Source organism: Cnephaeus nilssonii, assembly GCF_951640355.1.
Source record: "Cnephaeus nilssonii genome assembly, chromosome: X".
Lineage (NCBI taxonomy): Eukaryota > Metazoa > Chordata > Mammalia > Chiroptera > Vespertilionidae > Cnephaeus > Cnephaeus nilssonii.
The window spans coordinates 8,516,455-8,523,461 of NC_137071.1; positions in this window are offsets into that span (position 1 = coordinate 8,516,455).

The following is a 7,007-nucleotide window of genomic DNA, read 5'->3' on the forward strand; positions in this document are numbered from 1 at the left end:
CCTCCCTTAGTTCCAATATAGTCTTCAAAGATCCCAGAGCTATCACGTCCCCTGATCTCTCTACATGACATAAGCCCATGGGCTTTGACTTCAACCACTTTTGTAAGCAGAGCCCTTTGATTTGCCCTTTCACATATCCTAATATCAAACCACCATCTTAAGCCCTAACCGGTTTGGCTCAGTGGATAGAGCATCGGCCTGCAGACTGAAGGGTCCCAGGTTCGATTCCGGTCAAGGGCATGTACCTTGGTTGCGGGCACATCCCCAGTAGGGGGTGTGCAGGAGGCAGCTGATCGATGTTTCTCTCTAACTCTCTATCCCTCTCCCTTCCTCTCTGTAAAAAATCAATAAAATATATATTTTTTAAAAACACCACCATCTTAAAACACTCAAGTTATCTTCATTTTTCATTCCTACATCTGTGTTTCCAAGCACTGCTTGGGAGAAAAAAGCCACACTATTATAACAGAACTAGAGGACTGGTGCATGAAATTCGTGCACTGGGGGGGGGGGGTCCCTCAGCCCGGCCTGTGGGGAGCAGGCTTTGGCAGTCAGACATCCTTAGCGCTGCCACAGAGACCACTGCTGTGCTCGCCAGTCATGAGCCCGGCTTCTGGCTGAGCAGCACTCCCCCTGTGGGAGTGCACTGACCACCAGGGGGCAGCTCCTGCATTGAGCATCTGCCCCCTGGTGGTCAGGGCGCATCATAGAGACCGGTTGTTCCACCATTCGGTCCATTTGCATATTAACCTTTTATTATATAGGATGATATGTGGCATTTGTATGGGAACCCCACATACATGACAGTCAGAGACAGAAAGGGAAAAACGAGACATATATGGTATTCTGAGATAAGGATGAGGTATGATGCCTTCTGGCTTCAGGGGGAGAAGGGTCATTCACAAGATAAGTGCAAATGTTTGCTAATAAGACGTTTCCCCTATGCTATGGACAGGTTCCCCAAAAAAACTATTTCTAGTAATAACTCTTATTAAGGGAAAGGCCCCAAATTTAAATTCTTTAAGGAAGAGGTAAAGTTTCCCCTAAGCCAGTAGGGTTTCTATTGCCTTCACCTCAAAATAATTCACATGCCAAAGTGGTACATCTTGGGGGGGCGTGTTCTGAAACTCTTTAATCATGTAGCTCTTGTTGGGTATATGAATAGCACTCGCTGGTTCTCACTCTCTCTCTCTCTCTCTCTCTCTCTCTCTCTCTCTCTCTCTCACACACACACACACACACACACACACACACACGCACGCACGCACGCATGCACGCCTAAGAAAAATGGACTATTATCTGCCCTTCCATTTATTTTATTTTTCTTTGATTTTTCATGAAAAGCTAAATCTGCTGTAGAATGCCAAATACGCTTAATATAAGGATTCTGTATTTGCAAGAATATGTTACGCTATAATAGCAATCCCCAAATCTCAGTGGCTTATAACAGCAAATGTTTATTTCTCACTTACAAGTCCAATCATGGGTCGGCTTTGGTTCTTCTGTCTGGGACCAAGGCTGAAGGAATAGACCTTAACTAGTGACATTACTAGTGTCATATCAGAAGAAAAGGAGCAAGAGTGGGATCGTGCACTAAATGGTAAAACGTGTTAAAATTTAATCAGGAACTCCAGGGGTGGAGCCCAGCATCACAACAATAAGCCCTCCAGGGCATTAGGAAGCTCCCTCAAGTTTGACAACCACTTCCCTGTGGTTTGTATTCCCTGTGGCTTGTATTCCCTGCAAACCAGAGGAGAGATGTAGAGGCTTGATGAAATACAGAATAGTTTTAAAACTACTAATTCTGAAACAAAACAAAAAAAAGTCAAATTTTAAAAAAAGAGGGATCCCAGCTGGTATTGCTCAGTTGGCTGAGTGTAGTCCCAAGCACCAGAAGGCTTCCAGGCCAGGGTTGCAGGCATCCCTGGTAGGGGGCATGCGGGAGGCCGCTGATAGATGTTTCTCTCTCTTCAATGTTTCTCTCTCTCTCTCCCTCTCCCTTCTCTATGAAATAAAAAACTTTAAAAAAAAAAAAAGAAGGAATCAGGCCTGGCTGGCATGGCTCAGTGGTTGAGTGTTGACTTATGAACCAGGAAGTCACGGTTCGATTCCCGGTCAAGGGCACATACCTGGGTTGCAGGTTCAATCCCCAGCGTGGGGCATGCAAGAGGCAGCCAATCAATGATTGTCTCTCATCATTGATGTTTCCACCTCTCTCTCCCTCCCTCTCTCTTCCTCTCTGAAATCAATAAAAATATATTTTTTTAAAAAGAGGGAAGCAGGCTTTGATACAGACTTAGACTGAGTGCCCACTGTTATTGTCATTTTGGGGAGGGACATTGCTTCTGGGGAAACCCATTCTGACATGTATCTCCAGCTGTCCTGTCTAGCTTTCTTTTTAAAAATGCTGATTGATGGGAGAATAAGATAATTAGGGAGGAGTAGGACAAACAGCTTTCTCATCCCTTGACAAGTTTATTGGCCCAGATTTTTCTCATAGTTTTTGTATAAATGATTTGCATTGTGTTAGTCATGTCTTCAGCATCTACATTAGTCCTTATAACCCAGAGATGACAGAACCAGGTGAGTTTTCTCTTTCCTTAACTATCTGACTTTGGTTGTGTTCCTTAATACTCATAACGAAATGTGATGTACACATAGCGTAGCCCAAAAATGTATACGCACACTTTGAATAATTAGAGAGGCAGTGTTTATTAAAATACATTTCATTTTCAAAATTGAGCTATCAGTTGTTACAGTGTATATACATTTTTTTGAGACACCCTCGACTTAGCTGGACACTTTCTCCTTTTTTTCTCCCATGAGATAGGCATTTTTTGTGGATGCTGTCCTTGCTTTACCTTTACTATTTTAAGGGCTTTGTCAACAGTGGTGCACAGACAGAAATGATTTATATTGTTTGAAAGAAAATGTTTTCAGACAGGATTATGCTGCAGCCTCCTTTTTCGTATTCTACTCACTGCTTTTATGTCTGTTTTCCTGAGACGGAGGACAAATTCCTAAACAAGATTTGGTAGTCACTACCAGCCCACTGGTCCCATAAATTATTTCCGAGGAACTCTTTTGTAATGTAATATGCAGAATGGCTTGGCCCGGGTTCTGCAAGTCATATGATATTTGTGAGTTTAAAACAATGTGTCACAAAACTCTGCAATTATTTTGAAAAAAATTTGTTGACGTGCACTACCTACATTGATGCAAAGCAAAAAGGAATAATGAGATTAGGCTTAAAACTTAATTTTAGTTCATCATTGCCCTTATTTAAATCCTTAGTGTTCCCCCAAAGCTCTTCCTCAAAATCCTTGATAGATTCACTTCATATATCACTTCCAGCAGCAGTCTGGTTTTGTATCCTGACACAATCCAGACAACAATTCAAAAGTCATTAAGCTCTCAAAAAATCTTTGCCTGATTAATTTGTTTTAACTCCATATTTATTAGGTCACCCCACAGTTTCTTCTTTTTAAAAAACAATATTTTTATTGATTTCAGAGAGGAGGGGAGAGGGAGATAGAAACAGCAATGGTGAGAGAGAACCATTGATCGGCTGCCTCCTGCAAGTCCATTACTGGGGATTGAGCCTGCAACCCAGGCATATGCCCTTGACCAGGAATTGAACCCTGACCTCCTGATTCATAGGCCGATGTTCAACCATTGAGCCATGCTGGTCAGGCCCCCCACAGTTTCTTCTTAATTTTTCACACTCACTCTCACTCTCCCTTAGACTGGCAGGGGAAGAGAACCTAATGGACTCTGTGGTAGATTTTATAATAATACAATCAAAATTTGTACTGCCCCTCTCTTCCCAGGTCTCCTACTTGAACACTGAAAATGACATGTGGGACTCACTTTACATTCCCATTAGACAGCTCTGGTCTGAGGCAATCATGGCATGGCAGAGACAACTAACTATCCACCAAATTACTTGTGCTATCCCTTGCATAATACAGCAATATCTTCAGTAAGAAGTAAACCAGCCAGGGACTCCACCCACAATCTCAGCATCCCTTGCAGCTAAGTGGGGTCATGTGACTAGTTGTTGCCAATGAAATGTGAGTGGAAATAGTATGAGTTCCTTAGAGACAAGGTGGTTGGGAAGCAGTGTGTCTCTTCTATACTCTTTCCTTATTCTGTCAGCTTGATGCAGAAAACCATGATAAAATTGTAAGATGAGGGAACTACAAGATGGAAGAAGCTGGTCCCTGAATTACCTCTCAGAATAGAGTTGTCATAGGCACATCTGTTTTAGACTTCACATGAGGGAGAAAAAACTTCTATTGTTTTTGAGACATTCTGCATCTTAGTGATGGGAGTTGTTGTTATAGAGGCTAGCATTGCCTTAACTAATACATGTGATTATCACCTTCTTTTTGGCCAGTGACTAAGCTTAGCTTAGGAGTTAGTGTAAGACCTAGTATTGGCCAATAACAAGCAGAAATCTGCTGGGAGCTTCTGGAAGTTTCCTCCCTGGTAGGAGAGAGCAGTACAAGGAAGAGCCTACCACTAACTTCTTTACACTTTTGATCACAGTGGAGTGAGGATAGGACTCAAAGAAGTGCTGTCCCCAGAATCCGGATGTCATTGAGCTGCCTTTGGAGCTCGTTATGTATTATGTGAGATTAATAAATAACCTTAATATTGAAGCCACTTTCTGCTGTGTAACCATCCAAATTGATATACATATTCTCAATTTTTTAAAAACATTTATAGTGGAACCTCGGTTTTCTAACTTAATTCACTCCAGAAGACTGTTGGAGAAGCGATTTGTTCGAAAACCAAATCATTTTTCCCATTAGAAATCATGTAAATTGAATTAATTCATTCCAGACCCCAAATGATACAGTTTTAACATTTCTTATATACAATACATGTCGAATGTACTGTTTAATCTATAAACAAACACTTCTTTTCTTAAACTTATTGAACCACCCCCCACCAGCCTTAAATGAATCACTTTCAGCACTCATTCCAGGGGTGTCTTTCAGGAGGTCAGCATGTGGCATCTTTGTTGCTGTCACTGGCTAACTGCTTTTCCTTTATCCAAATCAACAACAGTTTTTTTAGCTCTTCAATTGCTTGTGATCAATGTTTCTTTCACACCATTAGAAACATTAGCACTCTTGATGGCCTCTTTATGTTTTAAAATTGTGCTAATCATCCATTTCACCAGCATCAAAAGCAAAAAACAACAACAAACACACACAAAAATGTTCACAGCACAATTTTCTGAGATGTTAGCGGTAAACTGACTCTTACTGGCACATTCTCTCCTTTGTTTGTGGCCTGAGAGATGCTTTGTGTCATGCTGACGTAACAGCACTAAAGGGTTGTGAGGTAAAAAAAGACGAAGTTTGTTCAACAACCAAGACATTTTTTCCATGAACAACTTGGTCGAGAACCAAGGTTTGACTGTATTCAACAATGTTTTATTGTGGATCTACTCTATGACAGGTGCTGTTCTAGGTGCTGGGGATCCAAAAGCAAACACAAAACCCAGGATCGTTGAGACTGTTATCTCATGATAGAATGTGGGTCTGGCAAAAAGATATGAAGATCAGAGGCCATGGATTTTAATTAATATATTTCCTCAGTGACAAATGTGTTTATTCACTCACAAATATTTACTGAATACCTGTGTTAGTGGTAGGAATATGGCAGCCCTATCAGCTTACAGTGAGGGAGACAGATATTAATCAAAGAATCAAATGAAGAAATGTCTCATCTCAAACAGTAATAATATAAAAATGTGTAACAACAGACCTGACCTCGTGACCCATCCCAATTGCAAATAATAACTTCCTAAATTATTTGTCTACTATCTCTCTTCCCTGATAGACTGGATCCAGGAGAATGGGGACAATACCTTGCCACATTCTCTGCTTCATCCCATCCTTAGCAAAATGTTTAGCATGGAGGAGGGAATAGGTGTTTACACATAGTTGCTTCATAAGTGAGCATTTCCTCCTAGATGACAAAAAAAATCTAATACCAACTTTCTGTGCTTCCAGACAGAGGATGCAGGTATTCTGCTGGACCAAGCAATAGAAAGATAGATCAAAACGCTTCTGCAGAAGAGTCCCAGGGATTTGAAAAGTCAGCAACAACTTCTGGTGAGGGAAGCTGGTTAAGATCAAATGGGAAGCTTGCAAATATAGCTAGAAGATGTGTAGACTGGCAAGAGCCTCTAGGCCCTAGGGCAAGCATGTCAAACTCGTGGGGTTGGTTCTGTGTGAGTTTCCTAGGCAGTAACTTTGAGGTGTGGTGGGCCAAGGCAAACACAGGCTCCAAAGAAAATCTTGGGGCTTGGAGCACAGCTCTGTACTTCCTGGCTGTAGGTGACCTCGGACACGGCACTTCACTTATCTTGGTAAAGTGAGCACAGCAATAACAGGACTTAGTTCTGAAAGTCGTTCTGAAGGTTAAGAGAGAGAATGCTGCAAGTCCTTAGCACAATGCCTAGCTGGCTTAGATCGGATTCCCCAGGAACCGACTCCAAGACCAATCAGCATGTGGGGAGTACATGGGGAGTGCTGGCGGAGCGGAGGAAGCAGGAGGGAGAACTTGGGCGGCAATGCAGTCTCCACAAAGGCCTCAGGTGAACTCACAGGGAGCTCTGTCGCTATTGTCTCACCTTGAAGCAAAGGTCGTTATATGCCCCGTTACCCAGTCATTGGATACAGGCTGCCCAAGTGAGGGGGTGGGGGCAGCCTCCTTCAGGCAAGGGCAATTCTCAGAGGGAACTCTACCTCCAGCATCTTTTTTTTTTAATATTTTATTGATTTTTTACAGAGAGGAAGGGAGAGGGATAGAGAGCCAGAAACATCGATGAGAGAGAAACATCGATCAGCTGCCTCCTGCACACCACCCTACTGGGGATGTGCCCGCAACCAAGGTACATGCCCTTGACCAGAATCGAACCTGGGACCCTTGAGTCCGCAGGCCGACGCTCTATCCACTGAGCCAAACCGGTTTCGGCTACCTCCAGC